The sequence below is a fragment of the Lynx canadensis genome, chromosome D1, assembly GCF_007474595.2.
Source record: "Lynx canadensis isolate LIC74 chromosome D1, mLynCan4.pri.v2, whole genome shotgun sequence".
Taxonomy (NCBI): Eukaryota; Metazoa; Chordata; class Mammalia; order Carnivora; family Felidae; genus Lynx; species Lynx canadensis.
The window spans coordinates 98,887,192-98,909,548 of NC_044312.2; the positions used below are offsets into that span (position 1 = coordinate 98,887,192).

Below are 22,357 nucleotides of genomic sequence, written 5' to 3' on the forward strand. Positions count from 1 at the left end.
GAAGAAAAAGTATCACCCTATTAAAAAGCCCCAACCATTTAGTAGGCCTCTGGCCACTAAGCTTAAGGTATAGGAAATGTGCCAGAATGAGTTAATGGGCTGAGCTCCGAAGTATTTACATAGGAGGCACTTAGCCTCAGAAGCTAAATCCTGAGAGACTGCGGAGAGATTTCTGAGGCCTCGAGGTTTTCTCAGTAATAACACGATAGACAAGCTAGACTGAGGGCTTCTCAGCCTCCACTACTGATATTTTGGGCCAGATGATTCTTTGTTTAGGGGGTGTGGTGGGTCTTGGGCTTTGTAAGGTGTTTGGCACTATTGCTGGCTTCTGCCCACTACCCCCTCACCCAGTTGTGACAACCAAAATTGTCTCCAGACATTGCCAAATGTTCCCTGGGACCAAAATCATCCCTGGTCAGAAACCACCAAGCTAAATAAATATAGCCTACATTTTTAACTCCAAAATAGGTGCTCTCAGGAAGCACCACTATTAGAATGTCCACTGCTAAAGTCACCAGAACTGTTAGTGATACTGATTTTGGAAAGAAACTAATCAAAGGCATAGCATTATACACATATTCCCTTAGCAAACTTAGTTTCCCACTTCTGTCATGGATGAAAGACTAGCCTGAACTGGGATATTATGGCTTGTAGTTTGTTTGTTTTTTGTATGGTGTCCGAGAATACAGGCTTCAGAATCAGATGGACCGGATTTGGATACTGCCTGCTAGCATCTACTGCAGTATGACTATGTGTCTCTCTGAACCTCAGTTGTCTTACCTGTAAAACAGGTATAATGATAATGCTGACAATTTATAGGGTCATTGAGAGAACTTACTGAACCAGTAAATGTAAAGCAATGGCAAGTAGTAAGTGTCTAACAAATGGCTACCATTAAAATTATTTTAGGGGTGCCTGGGTGGCTCAGTCGGTTAAGTGCCTGACTTCAGCTCAGATCATGATCTCGTGGTTAGTGAGTTTGAGCCCCGTATCGGGCTCTGTGCTGACAGCTCAGAGCCTAGAGCCTGCTTCAGGTTCTGTGTCTCCTTCCCTCTCTGCCCCTGCCCTGCTCATGCTCTGTCTCTCTCTCAAAAATAAATAAACATTTTTTTAAAAATTAAAAAAATAAAATAAAATAATTTTAAACATTTATTCCACTCTCTATATGCTTTTTCTCTACAGGTATAGCTCTATAATCAACAAGTGAAAGATACAGGTCCTTTTGTAAGAGACTAGTCCAAATTATGTGCCAGGGCCAAGAGACAGAAGCATTTAACTTTAGAATTAAGGTCAAATGCCAAGCCCCTAGACTCTGTAGTAACTTTCTCCTTGAAAAACAGCCTAGGCCAAGACAGTCACATTCTGGGCCACAAAACCCACTGTAACACATTTAAAAGAACAGAAATCATACAAAGTATGCTGTCAGACCACAGGGAATTAAACTAGAAATTAGTAGCAAAAAGATAACTGGAAAATCCCCAAATATTTGGAGATTAAGCAACACACTTTAAATAACACATGGCTCAAAGAAGACATCTCAAGAGAAATTTTAAAATATTTTGAACTAAATGAAGATGAAAATACAACTTATTAAAATTTGTTAGATGCAACAAAAGCAGTGCTTAGAGGGAAATGTACTGCACTGAAATGTATACATTAAAAGAGAAGAAAAAATAGGGGCACCTGGGTGGCTCAGTTGGTTGAGTGTCCAACTCTTGGTTTCAGCTCAGCTCATGATCTTGTGGTTAGTGGGTTTGAGCCCATGTTGGGTTCTGCGCTGATGGCACAGAGCCTGCTTGGGAATCACTCTCATTCTCTCTCTCTCTCCCCCCGCCCCCCACTCTCTCTCTCCCCCTCTGTGCCCTTTCCCCTTCTCCCCTGTTTGTGCACTCTCACTCTCAAAAATAAATAAATAGTTTTTAAAAAAGAATCTTCTTTGGGAAGACAAAAGAAGATCTAAAATCAATAATTTAAGCTTCCACCTTAGGAAATAAGAAAAGAAGAGCAAATGAAATCCAATGTAAGGAAAAAAAAAATTAGAGAAGCAATCAATGAAACTAAAAATAAGAAATCAATAGAAAAAAATAAAACCAAAAGCTGGTTCTTTAGAAGGATCAATATAATTGATAAACCTTGAGCCAAGCTAACTAAAGAAGAGAGAAGACACAAATTATTAGTATCAGAAATAAAAGAGGGGCCATCACTATTGATGCATGGATACTAAAAGGATAATAAAAGACTACTATGAACAACTCAATGCCCACTAATTTGGTAATCTATTAGAAATGGACTAATTGCCTGAAAGACAGAGTCTACCAAAATTTACACAAGAAGAAATAGATAATCTGAATAGGCATATACTTACTAAGTTGAATTAATCATTAATAACCTTCTCAAACAGAAAGCACCAGACCCAAGTGGGTTCACTTGCTAAATTCTATCAAACATTTAAGGAAGAAATTACATCAAATCTACAATTTCTTACAGAAAACTTAAGTGGATCTACTTCCAAATTCACTTTATAAGGCCAGTATTACCCTCAGCACTGAGACCAGACAAAGACAGTGAAGAAAGGAAAACTATAGACTGGTATCTCAGAGGCAAAAATCCTCAACAAAATATTAGCAAGTCCAATCCAATAATATATTTTAAAAATTATATACTATGACCAAGTGGGATTTATCCCAGCTATGCAAGCCTTGCTCAACATTTGAAAATCAATAAATACAATCCGTTATATCAGCAGGACAAAGAAGAAAAATCAAATAATCATACCAATAGATACAGACAGAAAAACCTTATGACAAAACCCAACACTTACAATAAAAACTATCAGAAACTTAGGAAGAGAGAACTATCTCAGTTGGATAGAAAATGTCTACAAAAACCCTATAGCTAACATCATACTTAATGATCAGAAACTATGTGATTTCCCCCAAAGATCAGGAACAAGCAAGGATGTCTCCTCTCACTACTCCTCTTCATCACTGTACTGGAAATCCTAGCTAATACAATAAGATAAGAAAGCAAATAAGAGGTATATACCATCGGAGAGGAAGAAACAAAACTGTCTTTGTTTACAGATGACATGATTGTCTATTACAAATGCCAAAGAATAATAAAAGTAACTCCTGGAACTATTAAACAATTATACCAAGGTTGCAGGATACAAGGTTAATACAGAAAAAGTCAATTGCTGGGGCACCTGGGTAGCTCAGTCACTTAAGCGTCCAACTTGAGCTCAGGTCATGATCTCACAGCCTGCGGATTCGAGTCCTGCCTCAGGCTCTGTGCTAATAGCTCAGAGCCTGAAGCCTGTTTCAAATTCTGTCTTCCTCTCTCTCTGCCCCTTCCCTGTTCACACTCTGCCTCTCCCCCGCACCCCCCTCAAAAATAAATAAATGTTAAAAAAAAAAAAAAAGTCAATTGCTTTCTTTAAAAAAAATTTTTTTTCAACGTTTTTTATTTATTTTTGGGACAGAGAGAGACAGAGCATGAACGGGGGAGGGGCAGAGAGAGAGGGAGACACAGAATCGGAAACAGGCTCCAGGCTCCGAGCCATCAGCCCAGAGCCCGACGCGGGGCTCGAACTCACGGACCGCGAGATCGTGACCTGGCTGAAGTCGGACGCTTAACCGACTGCGCCACCCAGGCGCCCCTCAATTGCTTTCTTATATACCAGCAGTGAACAAATGAGTAACTGGAATTGGAATTACAAATTAAATACAGGGGTGCCTGGGTGGCTCAGTTGGTCAAGCGTCCAACTTCAGCTCAGGTCATGATCTCACAGTTCTTGGGTTCGAGCCCTGCATCGGGCTCTGTGCTGATAGCTCAGAGCCTGGAGCCTGCTTTGGATTTTGTGTCTCCCTCTCTCTGCCCCTCCCCTGCTCATGCTGTGTCTGTCTCTCTCTCTCTCTCTCAAAAATAAATAATAAACATTAAAAATATTGAAAAAAAAAGAAATAAAAAATACAATACCATTTACATCAGATGAAAAAAAATTTTAGATATAAATCTAACAAAATATGTACAAGATCTATAGGATGAAAACTACAAAACTGCAATGAAAGCAATCACAAAAGATCTAAAATAAATATTGGAGAGATATTTCGCGTTCATGGATAGGAAGACTTAATTCTGTTAAGATGTCAATTCTTCCCAAATGGATCTATAGATTCAATGCAATCCCAATCAAAATCCCAGAACACTCCTTTATGAATACTGAAAAATTCTAAAGGTTATCTGGAATGGCAGAAGATCGAGAATAGCCAAGAACAAAATTGGAGGACTGATGCTATCTGACTTGAAGACTTACTAAAAAGCTACAGTGATGAACATGGTGTGGCTACTGGTGAAGGAACAGACAAATAGATCAATGGAGCAGAATAAAGAGTCCAGAAATAAACCCTAAGTCAACTGATCTTTGACAAAAGCACAACAGCAATTCAATATAGTCTTTTCAATAAATGATGCTGAAATAACTGGACATCCACATGCAAAAATATGAATCTAGGTATAAATTTTGTACTTTTCACAAAAATTAACTCAAATGGGATCAAAGACCTAGATGTAAAACAGAAAACTGTAACATTCCTAGGAGATAATGTAAGAGAAAACGTAGGTGACCTTGGGTTTGGCAAAGACTTTTCCACCAAAAGTGCAATCCATGAAAAACAAAAATGACAAAGTTGACTTCATTAAAATTAAAAAGTTCTGCTCTGTGAAAGACAGTATTAAGAAAGAATGAAAAGACAAGCCACAGACTGGTAGAAAATCTTTGCAAAACATTTATCCAATAAAGGACTAGTATCCAAAATTTACAAAGAACTTTTATTTTTTAATATTTTCTTTAAAAGATTGGGGCGCCTGGGTGGCGCAGTCGGTTAAGCGTCCGACTTCAGCCAGGTCACGATCTCGCGGTCCCTGAGTTCGAGCCCCGCGTCAGGCTCTGGGCTGATGGCTCAGAGCCTGGAGCCTGTTTCCGATTCTGTGTCTCCCTCTCTCTCTGCCCCTCCCCCGTTCATGCTCTGTCTCTCTCTGTCCCAAAAATAAATAAACGTTGAAAAAAAAAAATTTTTAAAAAAAAAAGATTATCATGCTCACTTCGGCAGCACATATACTAAAATTGGAACGATACAGAGATTAGCATGGTCCCTGCGCAAGGATGACACGCAAATTCGTGAAGCGTTCCATATTTTGAGAGGCCAGGAGGAAGAAAAAAAAAAAAAAGATTATCTATTGGGGTGCCTGGGTGGCTCACTCAGTTGAGTGATTTCGGTTCAGGTCATGATCTCATGGTTCTTGAGCTCGGGCCCCGCAGTAGGCTGTGTGTGCCCAGTGAAGAACCTGCTTGGGATCCTCTCTCTCTGCCTCTCCCTTGTTAGCTTGCTCTCTCTCAAAATAAATAAACTTAAAAACAATTAAAAAAATAAAAGTATCACATTCTTAAAAAAAAATAAAAGCTTATCTATTTCTTTTAAGAGAGGAGGAGGGTGAGCAGGGAAGGGGCAGAGAGGGAGAGAGGGAGAGAGGGAAAGAGGGAAAGAGGGAGAGAGGGAGAGAGGGAGAGAGAGAGAGGGAGAGAGGGAGAGAGAGAGAAAGAGAGAGTCCCAAGCAGGCTCTGCCCTGTCAGCACACAGCCCAACTCAGGGCTTTATCCCACAAACTGCGAGATGATGAGCCAAAACCAAGAGTCAGATGCTTAACCGACTGAGCCACCTAGGCACCCACAAAGATCCTTCAAAACTCAACAACAACAAAACAACCTGATATGAAAACTGGCAAAAAAAATCTGAACAGACACCTCACCAAAGAAGATACAATGAAATAAGCGTATGAAAAGATGCTCAAACATCATTTCTCCTTAGGGAACTGCAAAATAAAATAACAATGAGAAACTACTACACACTTACCACAATGGCTAAAATGTAAAATACTAATAACACCAAATGGTGAAAAGGCTACAAAACAACAGGAACTCTCATTCCCTGCTGGTGGGGATGCAAAATGGTACAGCTACTTTGGAAGACAGTTTGGCAGTTTCTTTGCAAAACTGAACATACTCTTAGCCATATGATCCAGCAATCATGCTCCTTGGTATTTACTCAAATCAGTTGAAAGCAAATGTCACACAAAAACCTACACACAGATGTTTATAGCAGCTTTATTCATAACTGCCACAACTTGGAAGCAACCACAATGTCCTTTAACAGGAAAATGAATAAACTATGGTACAACCATACAATGGAATATTACTCAACTCTAAAAAGAAATAAACTATCAATCCATGAAAAGACACAGAGCAAATATAATTAAAAGAAGCAAAAAGCTATATATGTTGTGATTCTATGTTTTATTCTGGAAAAGCCAAAACTATGGACACAGCAAAAAGATCAGTGATTGCCAGCAGTTTAGGGGAGAGAGGGAGGTATAGTTGTAGCACCAAGGAGATTTTGGGGCCAGTGAAACTATTTTTGTATAATACTATGATGGTAGATACATGTCATCATACATTTGCCCAAACTCATAGAACTTAACATTAAAAGTGAAACTTAATGTAAACTATGGGCTTTGGATGATAATGATGTGTCAGCGTTGGTTCATGGTTATATGTAACAAGCGTAGTGCTCTGGTGAAGGATGATGATGGTGAGGGGGGTCTATGGGAGGCTATGGGGACTCTGTGTACTTTCCATTTGATTTTCCTTTTAAACCTAAAACTGCTCAAAAAAAAAAAAAAAGACTATTAATTGGAAAAAAAAAATTGAGCCCAAGACTCTCCCTCATACTCTAGGAGACAGTGGAAACAGCAATTGTCTATGAGGATACTGGCAGTCACGGCAGTTCACTTTCTAGCATATGACCACAGACTTCTTTCCCTGGAGCCTCAGAGCAAGAGTAAATAAGGATGATTATGACAAGAAACAAAATAAGGAGGAAAAGAACTTAAATCCAGTGATCCTGGCCAATCATCAGAGAACAGCAAAACCAAGCTGTCAAGTCTCATTCTCTGAGTCAGGTCTTCAACTTGTAGGCTGGAAGCATCGGGAATATGTCTAGGGATAAAATCTTTTGCTATTTTTTATTCTTTTAATGTTTGTTTATTTTTGAGAGAGAGAGAGACAGAGACAGAGAGCATGAACAAGGGAGGGGCAGAGAGAGAGAGGGAGACAGAATCCAAAGGAGGCTTCAGGCTCCGAGGTGTCAGCACAGAGCCGACATGGGGCTCGAACTCACAAACTGTGAGATCATGACCTGAGCTGAAGTTGGATGCTTAACGGACTGAGCCACCCAGGCGCCCCTAGGGATAAAATCTTAATAGTCATGACAGTTATGTGGTAGGTGAGCTCTACCAAACCTGATAGCCTGCATGATGTCTCTCCCTGCCTCTGCTTCTCTCAGACTCCTCTGTTCTGTTGCTTGGAAAGGAGAATTAGAAACCTTTTTTCAAAAACAGCTTTTAGCCTCTCTCCAAGATCTGTTCTCAGAGTAGGAAAGTGAAGAGTATGATTCAACAGTACGGTGAAAATACGGAACAATGGGAATCATTAGCAAATGTATCAGAAAAGCTAATTCGAGAGGGTAAAAAAGGGCAAGTTACAAAGAAGGAAACAATTAAATTATATTTCAGTCCTATAAAATTGTTCCATTTGAGGCTGCCTAATTCAGAATGGCCATCTCTGACTGTGATGCTGCTGGAAAGATAGAACAAAAATGGGGCTGGGGGCCAAAGACTCATCAGCCTGGATACACAATTACTATCTTTCTGCTTGGTTGTGGTATAAAGCCAAAACCAGCTTGCTAACTGGTCAGTAGAACAGAGACCAGAAACTCCACAGCAGGTCCAACTGAACAATTTATCAACTTTTCAAAGTTCTTTTTAGAAAACCAGTCACGAAAGACCACATATTGTATGATTCCATTTACACAAAATGTCTAGAATAGGCAAAGCTACAGAGACAAAAAGTAGATTAGGGGCTGCCTAGGGCGGGAAGAGACAGGGGAAGGAAAGGGGGAAGGGAGAAGTAACTGCTAATGGGTATAGGAAGGTGATAAAAAATGTTCTGAAATATACAGATAGTGGCAATGGAAGCACAACTCTGTGAATATATTAGAAAGGACTGAGCTTTATACTTTAAATAGGTGACCTATACGATATGTGAGTTATATCCCAATAAGACCATTATTAAAAAAATACTACTCAATACTGGAGAGCCTGGGTGGCTCAGTCGGTTAAACATCCGACTTCGGCTCAGGTCATGATCTCGCAGTTCATAGGTTCAAGCCCCACATTGGGCCATGTGCTGACAGCTAGGAGCCTGAAGCCTGCTTTGGATTCTGTGTCTCCCTCTCTCTCTAATGCTCCCCCACTTACGCTCTCTCTTTCTCAAAAATAAATAGTAAACATTAAAAAAAAATTTAAACGATAGAAAATACTACTCAATATAAATTTGGTCAATTCCTTTTGGTATCCTTTTGTATTTCTTTAATAATGTCAAGTATTGGTGAGTATCTTTTTATTGATTGGCTCACTGTATTTTTTTTTAGCGTGTATTGCACCTACCCACATCTTACATGCATTTTTATGTTTGGTTGTTTTAAGTTTTTTTCTTGCAAGCTCTTTGTAAATGAATAAACTGGTTTCTGTCTATGAAAAATAATTCTTCTTAGAGAAATACAACACAGGATTATTTGGACATAAACAGCATTCTTCCTCTTTAAGTATATATGGAATGGCATCCTAGGAAGAACACTTACTCTTCGGTCCAGAAAGCTTCATTCAAATGCAGTCTTTAAATCTGCTTTAAGAAGGAAATATAACTAAGCACTCTGTCATACTCACTTTGTCACCTTATCACCATTTAAAAAATCTCATCTAAGACCACAGACAATTATTCTATAGCCTGGGGGCCTGGAAAGAGTCCCCGATGGCAGATAACAAGACTTCCTCCAAGGGTAGAAGTCTCTCCTAGTTCCCATTTACCATGCTCATTTACAGTTTTGACACTGAAGAAAACGACCAAACGATATATAGTTTGTTTAAAAACAACAGCTTTATTGAGATATAATCCACATACCATACAATTCACCTACTTAAAGTATACAACTCAAGGGGTGTTTAGTATATTCATACCATTGGGCAACCATTATCAAAACCAATGTTATAAGGACCATCACTACTATCTAATTTCAGGACATTTTCATCATCCCCCCCACCCCCACCCCTAGCACCTCACCCATTAGCAGTCACTCCCCTCCACTCTGCCCCACTAGCCCTAGGCCTAGCCCTAGGCAACCACTAATCTCTTTTCTGTCTCTACAGTTTTGACTTCATAGGCTGGACACTTCATCTAAATAGAATCACACAGGTAGGTGACTGTGTCTGGCTTCTTTCATTTAGCACCATGTTTATAAAGTTCATCCATGCTGTAGCATATATCAGTCATTTATTCCTTTTTTATGGCTGAAGAATGTTCCACCATAAACTACAGGTTTGCATGAGAATAGAATAGTTTTCATTTATAGAAAATACACTGCATGAAACCCAGCAATCATAAAATTGTCTGAGGGAAACACAATGATTTCCTCTGGAGGGAAAAAGTAGGTTTTTAAGGAGGTTTTTAGGTTTTCAATTCTGAGTGTATTACCTATAGCTGAAACCAAGTCTTCAATTTTCCTGAGGCTAAAATAAAAGATAGAAGTATTAGAGAACACTATTTTCTGTAAAAACCCCAAAATAAAACCAAACAGGTATTACGTAGATGTCTATAATTCTGACACAGAAAATGCTCTGAGTAAGGTATGTGGCCTATCAGATAAGGCTGTTTAATAACTGCTCTAACTGGTCACTTAAACTGATCAAGATAATTGATCATTATACAATATGAATTTGAAGTGTATTTAACATAAATTAGACATTAAACATAAAGGGTAAACATTTTATAGATATAGATATCAATGACTATATGTGCTCTTGGTAGGAACTGGGCCCCTAAATCAACAAAATTTTATTGTCCAATAAACTCTTAAAGACTCTAAAAGCTCCTGCTAAGAACAAGGGTAGTAGCAGTCCACACACAAATCATGAACTTCAGGGGCAGATCCAAGAAAGAGAGGGCAATGCCTTATTGTTAAGGTCAAAGGCACTGGATGAGGCCAACAAAACAGTAAATGATAGTTTGAGAGCTCAACACAGAAATCAGCAAGGCCTGGCTGGAGTACAGAACATGTGTAGGGAAGGGAGAAGAAACAGCTATGAACTATTTCACATATCACAGCTTCATCAAAAACTGTTTCAAAACAACACTCAAACCAGAACTATGTGACTACAGCAGAGTAAGTTTACAACATGCCGACAGAGGAAGAGATACTAATCTTATACTCATTAGGGCCAGAGCAGTGGATAGAGCCTTCCTATCCAGCGTCAGTAATACTAAGAATCTGGGATTAATGTTTTTAAAAACTGTGATGAAAAACACATGACATGAATTTACCATCTTCACCATTTTTTTAAGTGGTTCAGTAGCGTTTAGTAGTTTAACCCAGTTCAGCAGTGTTAAATAATATTCACACAGTTGTGAAACGGATCTCCAGAACCTTTTCATCTTGCAAATGTCAAAGTCTATACCCATCAAATAACTCCCCTTTTACCTTGCCCCAACCCCCAGTAACCCAAATTCTACTTTGTTTCTATGAATTTGACTACTTTGGAGACCTCATGTGAGTGGAAGTAATGGCATTAGTTTTTAACATGCTCTTGAAAGAAGAGTTGCATAACTAGAGGCATGCACCCAAAGTTATTCGCAAAGTGTGAAATCAGGGTCACACTCAAATCTACAGGAAGCAGTTAGTTCTGATGGGAGAAGGTAACCCCTAGAGTGGGTATGGCCATTTCCCTTTAAAAAGCCATTCAGAGGGGTCAAACAGCATAGGGCTCATGCCACTAGACCTAGTGACTTTCAGAAAAGCCCAAAGTGGTGAAGTATCCATAAGGATACTTTGCTTTCTAATTCAGGGATCATCAATGATTCAATCATGTTGCTGTGAATGTACCGGTGTGAATGTACCAGGGTCACCTGGAATTCAGCAGTGTATTGCACCCTAAAACAGTAAGAGTAAACTGCTCTTCACCAGGTCCTCACTCCTTCCTCCCATTATATTAAAACCCAGGATTAATCTCGACTGTTAGCAGGGTAAATGGTATCTCCCAGCTCTCTGAAGTCAAGCTAAGATGCTCCTGTGTGGGTAGATGAAGAGGCTGAGGCCCATTTTCATCACCATCCCGTAGACCTGCCCTTCTTCAAATATATATCCTAATGAAGCAATTATCTAACACTTACACTAATGATGTAATTGGGACAAGTAATTATGAAAGCAGAACATCCATTTTCAAAGAAATGAATATCGTTACCTTTCTTCCACCCACAAACATTATTTAAGACAAAAACAAATAAGCTCACAAGAACACATGCTACTGAAAGATTATCGGGAACAACATTCCAAAACCCACAGCGTTCAAGAGAGATGCAGCAAAAACCCCAACAACCCCCAAACAAAAACAGAAGTTAAAAACCTAACATTCACTCCCACCAGGCAGGATTTCCTCAAAGTCTCTACCTCTGACGGAAGACAAGCAGGTGCATAACAGCATTCAGAATTGCTCTACCTCTGCTTCCACATCCCCCAAACCTGCCATTGACTCCAGGATCCCACAACCTCTGTTGCTGGGAGGACACTGGCTTTGGCAGGTCCCTGAGAGAAGCCAGGAAAGAAATCGGGGAGGCTGTCATCCTTTCATTGTTGCACGACGGAGCTGCTCAAGGGAGTGCCTCAGCACCAAGAGGAGGACAGGCACAGAGGGGGGAGGGTAGAAGGACTGAGGGAGAAAGAGGTGAGAGAGAAAAGATGAACAGAGCGTATGACTGACTCAAACACTGAATGGCTCTCACCAACCACTTGTCTTAAATTGCTGAGACTCCTGCAGCTTTTACTGTTTGGTGGAAGCACAAGTGAGTAGAACTGGACCCAAGGGTCCTGGGCTTGTCAGCAGGAGGGAAACGACCTTTATTGCTGCAAAGAGGATGCAGATTTCCAAAGCCTAAAATCTGCAATGAAGGGAAATGGAAATGTGCTGAACGTGGGTTTGACTGGCAGCTTTCCTCATCTGTCGATCACAGGGTAATAAACACTGGGAGATGGCAGAAATGAAGATAAATGCTTTCAGCAGTGCTGTTCCCCACCCTCCCCTCCTCTTCCGCCCCCACTCAGCACATGACAAGAGTTAAAGCAAGAAAATAAATCAGCTTCTTAACCAACTCTTTTGTTAAAACTTTCCTTACAGGCCACCTACACGTGAATGATTGCTCTATGAGCCTACATTCTCATTAGGGAGCCCAGTTTGTAAAGGGTGAAAAGCTCCTGTCAAATCACACCTGTACATTTCAGGGTACAGCATTACCCAGCTGAGTCAGTTGGGGCCAAGGTTTAAGAAGGAGGCCAGGGCTGCTCCCAGAGGGGAAGGCGCAAACCCCTGGTGAAGCTCTATAACCCAAAGCCTGGCTCCCTCAGTTTAAAAAAGACTTTGGAGAGCTAAGGGCAGTGTGTTGTCACTGTAAGCAACCACTACCACATTCCTGTTGAGCCAGGGACAGAAAGGCTAAGGTGAACAAAGAAGCTCCTGGAGCTTGGAGGTCAAAGGAAAAGTCAGATCAGAAAGTGAACTACGGAGCAGAACACTCAGTCTTGAGTATCAGCTTCACATTCGCTTTGGAATGACAGAAACCCTGAAAAGGTTGATTATCTTACAGGTTTCCCACAAGTAGGTCCAAGGGAAACATTGTGTATTTTGGGACTTGTGACATTGAAATAAAGCATCCAGCTGACTTGGTTTTTATAACAAGACTAGGGTTTTTTAAGTAAGATGAAAAGGTCAGCAATTCCTAATGCTTGTGGCAGCTGCTTATATGAAGATGGCTGGAGTTTTGTTTAAAAACAAAAACAAAAAAAAAAACAAACCAACCTACATCCTGATTCTGCTAAAAGCGGGCCTGGCAAAAATCTTAGTAACTAGATCCTTTAAGACATTCCAGGGACGCCTGGCTGGCTCAGTTGGAGGAGCATGCAACTCTTGATCTCGGGGTCATCAGTTCGAGCCCCACACTGGGTGTAAAGATTACTCAAATAAATGTTAAAAAAAGAAAGACATTTGAAAAGACACTCTGCTCTACTGGCCCAGCCAGGCTATTTCCTTCTATATCCTGAAATGGAAAAAGATTCCAGACCTTTGTTTTAAAGTGCAGGCACCAACTAGTGGAAAGTCTGGAGCAAAAATAAGTGGGAGAGGGAGTGGTGACTGGGTCTGCTGCAAACCACAAACTGCTCAGAAGCTTAAGTCCCCAGAGCCATGCATATGCTGTGGGATCCTAGGAGATCAACATTTGTCCCATAAAGATCGTGAATTTGAAACCGTTTCTAATTAAAATCCACTGTTCAGACATTAATACCAGACACAAAGTGGAAAAGCATTATTAATGAGCCCCGCATTGAGACACAGCTAAAAGGATGTACCTAGAAGCTAAATAACAATCCAGATTAGCCTTTCTAGTCTGTAAACCTCAATAAAATCTTATCTCTTCCTGAAACCTTTTCTGAATTAGACGGAAATCTCTGCCCACATGATATTAGCCATTTTCATAATGCAAAACATTGTGTTGTGATTATAAGTACATAAAGTTTGCTCTGAGTTCAAGTGTTTATATCTCTGTGTATTTCAGTAGGTACTGTAGATTTCCTTCTTTTTTTTTTTTTTTTTTTAATTTTTTTTTTTCATAGATTTCCTTCTTTTTTAAGATGGCAGAAGGGTGGGTCAGCTTTTTACTCACATTTTTAATATTGCACAATCATGGGACTTGGGACTTAAAAGTACTGCCATTCATATAGAAAGCATGAAATACACAAGGGGGAGGAACACTGATGGGAACTGCAAGGAATGTCACTGCCAGACATATAAACTGTTCTTTCTGCAAGTGAGAAAACATGTCCTAGACAGTCTTTACTGCTTTTATCTACTATGGGGACAGGCTGAATTATAAAGAACCAACTCATATGTGAAGGGAATTTGCAGTCCATTATATACATCCAGGAATGGGACTAAGCAACTACAAAAAGAGCTTGCAAAAAAAAAAAGCTTGTTTTTAATTGTAAATAAACCTAAACATCCATCAAAAAGAGAACAATTAGACTGTGGTCAATCACACTGTGAAACACCGTACAGCCATTAAAAAGAAATCTGCACATACTGACACAGAAAAATGTCCTTGGTCTATTATTCTGTACAATCTCATCTCTCTTAAAAATCAAAATGGAAAAAACTATACAGGTGAGTAAATAGACGTGTGTATTTGATTATGCATATAAAAAAATTTGGAAAGATACGTTCCAGACCAACCAGGAATAAGATGGTGAGGAGACATTTAAACTTTTTACAGTGCATATTTTCATAGTATCTGAATTATTTACAATGAGTCTGTATTACTTTATGAATTTTAAAAGGGCAGAAAGGGGGCGCCTGGGTGGCGCAGTCGGTTAAGCGTCCGACTTCAGCCAGGTCACGATCTCGCGGTCCGTAAGTTCGAGCCCCGCGTCAGGCTCTGGGCTGATGGCTCAGAGCCTGGAGCCTGTTTCCGATTCTGTGTCTCCCTCTCTCTCTGCCCCTCCCCCGTTCATGCTCTGTCTCTCTCTGTCCCCCAAAAAATAAATAAACGTTGAAAAAAAAAATTTTAAAAGGGCAGAAAGATGGAGAAAGGGGAACACTTTTGCACTGCTGGTGGGAATGCAAACTGGTGCAGCCACTCTGGAAGACAATATGGAGGTTCCTTAAAAAATTGAAAATAGAACTATCCTATGACCCAGCAATTGCACTAGGTATTTGTCCAAAGGATATAAAAATGCTGATTTGAAGGGGCACATGCACCCCAATGTTTATAGCAGCACTATCAACAATAGCCAAAGTATGGAAAGAGTCCAGATGTCCGCTGATTGATGAATGGATAAAGAATGTGTGGGGTGTGCATACCACACACCCACACACCCAACCCCCCACCCCCCACCCACACACTGGAACATTACTCAGCAATCAAAAAGAATGAAATCCTGCCATTTGCAACAACATGGATGGAACTAGAGTGTATTATGCTAAGTGAAATAAGAGAAAAACAAATATTGTATGATTTCACTTGTGTGGAATTTAAGAAACAAAACAGATGAACAGAGGGGAAGGGAAACAAAAATAATATAAAAACAGAGAAAGAGAGAGAGAGACACACACAAACGGTAAGAGACTCTTAAATACAGAGAACAAACTGAGGGTTGCTGGTGGGTTGCTGTGGGGGGGGGATGGGCTAAATGGATGATGGGCATTGAGGGGATGAGTTTGTTGAATAAGCACTTGGTGGGATGAGCACTCGGTGTTTATTTATTTATTTTTTTTAATTTTTTTTTTCAACGTTTTTTATTTATTTTTGGGACAGAGAGAGACAGAGCATGAACGGGGGAGGGGCAGAGAGAGAGGGAGACACAGAATCGGAAACAGGCTCCAGGCTCCGAGCCATCAGCCCAGAGCCTGACGCGGGGCTCGAACTCACGGACCGCGAGATCGTGACCTGGCTGAAGTCGGATGCTTAACCGACTGCGCCACCCAGGCGCCCCGAGCACTGGGTGTTTATATGGAAGTGATGAATCACTAAATTCTATTCCTGAAATCATTATTATACTATATGTTAACTAACTTGGATTTAAATTTAAAAATAATAAATAAATAAATGGGCAGGAAGAGTGATGAGTCACCTTTATAATGATCTATTAAAAGGTTATACATTTTACTATTTAATATCCCTTATATTTAATATATGCATTTATTTGCTCCATGAAGCTAATGAGTTGAGGACTTGAGAAAAACTCTTGGTCCTGGGTATGCAATAAAATGCACAAACTTCAAGTTTTCCATTTTCACTGAGTGCCAGTCAGAATGGTGCCCTGAGACACTCTTCAACATCTAAGAAGTTATGCCTTGGTTAGCCAAATAATCTGTGCTATGGACTAACAAGGAGCCAGTACAATTCCATCTCTGGGTAAATATCTTTGAGAAAAATGCCATACATATACACAAGGAGATACGTCAAAAAATTTGAGACGTGCTGTGACAGTAAAAATCTAGAAAATTTAATGTTCATCAGTAAGGAAACAGATAATAAAATGTGTGTAAGTGAATATTAGTATACTATGTAACAATTAAAATGGACAAATCAATCAAAACGTGTCAATGCGGACAATAAAACCAGAATACTGAATTTTAAAAGTTGTAAAATATAGATACATGTGATACGATGCCATTTGTAGAAATACAACTCTTAAAACACAAAACAATTATTTCCTATTATTAAGTTCTAAAAGATGGACTGCAATTACATAAACCAAATTCAAGATAAGATCTGCCTCTATGTAGAGCAGGAAATAGACTTAAGGAAGTCAAAAAAAGGTAACTTCAACTTTATCCTCAATGATTTTATTTTTAAAAATTGAGGCAAACAGGGCTAACTGGTAACTCTTGAATTTCAGTTGTGGGAGGACAAAGGCTGGTTACATACATATGTGCCTGTATATATGCATTATGCTTTTTTGCATTGTTAAAATGTCTTACTACTGAAGGGAGGGAGAAAGAGGGTAGGAAAGGAGGAAGTAAACAAACAAGCAAGCAACTGGGGACACAAAAGAAAGACCTTTACATGCTTTCCCACAATCTTAATCCTTGCCCAACAAGGTATGGGAGAGGCAGTAATTGGCTAAAACGAAATCATTTGGGACATGAAGTTCTATAAAATTCCAAAGGTGGGCAGCAGAGATGGCCATATTTCGTTTACTTGGAATTCCTGACATAAGAGATTTTGCCCACAGAAACATGTCCTGAGTCTTGATGAATCATGTTTACACCACGTAAAGCCCGAGCTACTGCACTGGTGAAACAATCCAGCAGGCAGCTATGAATGGCAGATAGTCACACAAACTTTGTAAAAGCAGAGACTCTAAGGCCATGGGCTTCCTGGGTGCATAATAGAAACTGTCTGCATCAATGAAACATACAAACAGATGCCCAGCCCCAAGCTTTTCTCTTAGATGCCATCCTGATGCCTTCTAACATCTTACCTCGAAGCCAAGAAAGGCCTACTTTTAATGCCAGGTTAGATACATTTCAGAAAGAGGCCTGTGGCAAAATTCTTTTAAAATGAGGTACTTCACAAGGGAAAGCAGAAGGAGATTAAGACAGGAAATTTTAGTCTTGTCTTTTCTGCCAAAACTGCTTATACGCATTTCTCAGAAAATACTGGGCCAGCCCTAACACTTCAGGAATGCCTGCAAGCCAGTGAGCATGGTGGAGCACACACCTTTTCAAGACTGTGCTGCTGGTCATCAAAAAGGATGCGTAAGAAGCATGAAATAATTTTGCAGTTACCTTTAAGCCATGGGCCCTTGTCCCTTACAAAATCATCTATCTTCCCCCTCTACTCTTCTTGCTCCAATCCATCTTTCAATGCCAGATTGATTATTTTTATTTATTTATTTTTTTTTTTTCAACGTTTATTTATTTTTGGGACAGAGAGACAGAGCATGAACGGGGGAGGGGCAGAGAGAGAGGGAGACACAGAATCGGAAACAGGCTCCAGGCTCTGAGCCATCAGCCCAGAGCCCGACGCGGGGCTCGAACTCACGGACCGCAAGATCGTGACCTGGCTGAAGTCGGACACTTAACCGACTGCGCCACCCAGGCGCCCCCAGATTGATTATTTTTAAACACAGAATTTTGACTGTGTTGCTCATCTACTCAAAAAGTTTTAATGGCTCCTCATGGCCTAAAATGAGCAAGATTCCTTGGTCTGTAACTCAAAGCCCTCAATGATCTGTCCATAACCTTTCTGTGCCTATCTCCCATTGCTTGTTATTCATATCATTTTGGAAAAATGTTTTTTTAATGTTTATTTTTATTTTAGCTTTGAGAGAGAGAGAGAGAGAGAGAGAGAGAGAGAGAGAGAGAGAGGGAGGCAGGCAGAGAGAGGGGGAGACACAGAATCCAAAAAAGCAGGGTCCAAGCTCTGAGCTGTCAGCACAGAGCCGAAGGCGGGGCTCAAACTCACCGACTGCAAGATCATGACCTAAGCCACAGTCAGACACTTAACCAACTGAGCCACCCAGGAGCCCCAGAAATAGGTTTTGAATATATCCCCACTTTTATACTTTTGCTCACATTGTTCCTACTATATAGATTCCTTCCTCTCTCCACTAATAAATGTTTACTAAAATTCCCTGATCCCATAGCCCTGCTCAAGGACTCTCTTAATCCCTTTTTCCGGGAAGTCTTTTCTGAGTTCACTAACCTGATATTATCAACTCTATGGAAGCCCCATAGCATTTTATCTCTTTTCTTCTGACATATTCCTTCTGCTCATCTCCCAGGACTCTCTGCCATTATTCATTCCATTTGAGGATAGGTATAAAATTCGGTCCACCAGAGGTCCAACTCGAAATCTTTTCTGTTCCCACTCAAAACTTTCCCTGAACCTGAATCCCCACAGTACATTGTAAATGGATTCTTTTGGAAGGAAGGACATATACAATTTCCTCACTTTTATTTTTTTTTTAAATTTTTTTAAAATGTTTATTTTTGAGAGAGAGGGGCAGAGTGTGAGCTGGGGAGGGGCAGAGAGAGAGGGAGACACAGAATGCGAAGCAGGCTCCAGGCTCCGAGCTGTCAGCACAGCTCCAAGCTATAGATTTGAACCCACAAACCGCGAGATCATGACCTGAGCTAAAATCAGACACTTAACTGACTGAGTCACCCAGAAGCCCTCAATTTTCTCACTTTTAGATTAAGGTCTTTTTTTTTTTAATTTATTTTTAATTATTTTTTTAAAGAAAAATTAACATTCAGTGTTGTATTAGTTTCTAGCGTACAATACAATGATTCAGTTCTATACATTATTCAGCGCTCATAATGGTAAGTGTACACTTTTTAAAAAAACAATTTATTGTCAAGTTACCTAACATACAGTATATACAGTATAGTCTTGGCTTCTGGAGTAGATTCCCACGATTCATCACTTACATACAACACCCGTGCTCATCTCAACAAGTGCCCTCCTCAATGGCCATCTCCCATTTTCCCTGCCCCACCCCCACCCCCATCAACTCTGGACTGCTCTGCCACAGAAGGTATATAGTAACTCCGTATTAAATACAGACACAAATGGTTACTTGAACATGTGTGACTCTCACTACTAATTGTTAGCCCCTTAACGAGTAAGGGCTATCTTAAATCCCTCTGAGAGATTTAAGTACCACTCAGTCCTTGTGTCCTACAAAGCACCTTGCACAAAGCACAAAGTTGCAACTCAATTTGATGACTTGGAGCCAAAGCACCTTTGGCTTTGAGAAATATCCACTCAACAAACAGAAGGACACTTCCAAAATTCCTAAAACCCCTTTTGTTTGATTGCTAAAACTTGAGAAAAGCACCCAACCTCCGGAAACGTATACAATATAGTCCTCAGGACACTAAGAAACTGATGGTTACATCCAGAGGAAACACTCCAAGAATTTACTTCTTTCATAATTGCAGCCAAAACAAAGCAAGGGTAGGCAGATTTTTGACTTCAAGTTGGTATAATGTTAAAAAGTTTCTGCCTCTGGCCTCTGAAAGATCCAAGCTGGGAGCAGGCGGTCCCCCTTTGTCTGACTCTGCAAGGCTCTTGCCTTAAGGCCAACAGGATTAGCATAGCCATTTCATGCTCTGAAAAGTCAGAAAAGGCAAGATGGGGAGCTTTTCACTCGAGGAAATGCCTAGTAGTCAGAGATGGTTCTGTTTTTGTTCAAAAGATAAGCGGGGATGCTGAGGTTAAAAAGCAAAATTTCCAACAATGCTTAATGAAAGGTTTGGAGACAATGTACAGAATTAGGCAATGAGATAAATTCCAAGAAGAGAGGAGCAGGTGCCAGAGCAAAAATGCAGCAGAGAATCAGCACTAGATGTTTTCATGCATTCAAAAATTTCCATGTATTTAAAATGTCATCAGGACGCCCTGTGAGCACAGACTTGATGCAGCAATTAGGAGTGCAGGCTTATCCCTCTTGGCACAAAATATCCACAAATAAACTCCTGGTATAAAAGTCAAAAGAAAGCAGAAAGAAAAGCTTTACCATAAAAAATTGAGCAGTTGCTACATTCTGTTGGTTTAATAGATAATTAACTACAAACCTTGTGACAAGGAAACGTAAACCCAGATACTGCATTCGAAGGCAAGGAGCCCCCAGAGCCCAAGGTGGGGTTTAAACCTGGGGTCTGCAGATGGGCTTCAGGAGGTCAAAAAGGCACTAACTAACGTAGCAAATAAAATCGTGTGTGTGCAATGTTCTATTAACTGTGTATTCTGTTTTCTACATTTAACTGCGCTCTGACATCTTGGTTGCCTTGCATACTGAGGCCCTCCCTGGGCCAAATCATTCCTAGAGATAACAAACAACTTGCCTGCAAGCATGCAAATCAACTAAGGGAGCCCATACCAATAACCACTTTCTTTATCCAACTATCACATAGCAAACCAGTATTTCCTCTGTCCTAAATCACCCCAGCACCAGGTATGGACAACCAGGGATCACCTCACAGCCCAGAGCCTAACAAAATTATTCAGGCTACCTAATGCTAAACTTACTCTGCACACCTATTCTGCCTCATTAATCCCTTCTGAAAACCCCAAGAGGTGCTCTGGCTCAGGCCTTCCCCTCACCTCCTCTGCCTCCTGACTGACCGTAATATTTCCCCATGTGGCCCTATAGAGTATGGTGTGTCCCTTTACCCTGGGAATTTTAAGTAACAAACCACCTTTTTTAAATGGCATTGTCTCCTCATCTGCTGGCCTTATCGTTCCTGAATAAAACCAAAATCCTGGGTACACTTTAATACAGCTACATATATACCTTGTATTCTGAGAGGAGGGTCCAAGTTCTTAACATACATTCTCACAGAGTTCACTGTCCTCTAAAAGATTAAGAACTAGTGACTTAGATGCTTCAGATCACACTGGGGCTCTAGTTAGCGGTAGAGGACACATCACCGATGAAGCCTTTCTAGGGCACATGTAAAGCCAGGTGGTTATTCTTAGAGTGGCAAGAAAAACAGTGGAAATTGCAGAGGTCTTTGTGTTTATTTTCTGTTTTTCTTGGCTCTTTGCAGTGCAGGGGATCATAAGGCAAGGGAGTATAAAGGGAGAAGGTTCATAAATCCCTGATGTGGTGATGGTAATGCTAAATTAGCATTTCTCTCAAATAATAGAAAACCTTTGAAATGCTTAAGCATCCACAGGGTTTGGGAGATTAGAGACTGTCTATGTTACGTTCTATAAAATGACTAGCACACTGCACCCATCAACGACAATATCACCAGCAAAGAGATAAAGTCTTGCCCTTCAACCTCACCAAGGCTGACAAAGATGGATTTTTTAGACCGAAGTACAGAGTCTTGAGACGTGCCCAGAATAAAGAATAGTGATCTCAAAACAGAAAGCTTTTTGATGGCTAAGTGAGTACTGAATATTAAACAGATATCTATCAAACCTAGCACTGTGGACAACGTATATAAAATGGTAATAAGATGTCCCTTTCTTGCTTGGTTGGAGCCTATAATCCAGTTGGGGAGATAAGACTTACATCAAAAACCTCACAAACAAGAAAAGACAATGTAAGTGTCTAATGAGTGGTACTGACAACTAAAGCCACAGCCATTTAGGAGGGGTTACTGAGCTTGGGGAGGGGAGACCTGGAAAACTTAGTGTGGAAATTAGCTTAAAGGAAGAAGCAATAGGATTTGGAAATTAGGAGAGGAAGGAGAAGGGTTCAGGGTAGAAAGAGGCTACTGCTCAAGCAGTTCAGAATTCAAGGGCTATGATCAGTTCAGTGGAAGCAAAGGCTCATACGAAGAATATAAAAGGCTGAAAAAAAGACAAGGAATTTGTCATCTGTGCAGCAGGAAACAGAAATCCTTTGAAATTTTTGAGGAAGGGAATTACAAAGTGGATAGATTTTAAATTTTAATTTTTATCAAAGCACTACATACACATAATTTTAACAGTTAAAGAGTATTACAAGACTAATAAGTCAAATAGCAGCCTTTTGCCCCATCTTCTCCCCTGATTTCTGCTCTCTAGAAGCAATTACTTTTCAAATCTTTTAGCTGTTTTTCTTCTGATAATTAACTGTCATATTTCTACTGTCACTAAATTTTCAATTTCGGCTATTATCTTCTGGCTCCCGATGAT

General features: G+C 40.2%; 1 protein-coding gene and 1 non-coding gene across 12 annotated transcripts in view; one reads left to right on the top strand and one right to left on the bottom strand.

The window, feature by feature from the left end:
• Positions 1-22,357, bottom strand: part of AMBRA1 (autophagy and beclin 1 regulator 1) — a 180,711-nt gene that overhangs the window by 46,189 nt on the left and 112,165 nt on the right. The window lies entirely within an intron of this gene.
• Positions 5,096-5,199, top strand: LOC115526702. The gene has a single exon (XR_003972731.1). It is a non-coding gene; the product is annotated as a U6 spliceosomal RNA (small nuclear RNA).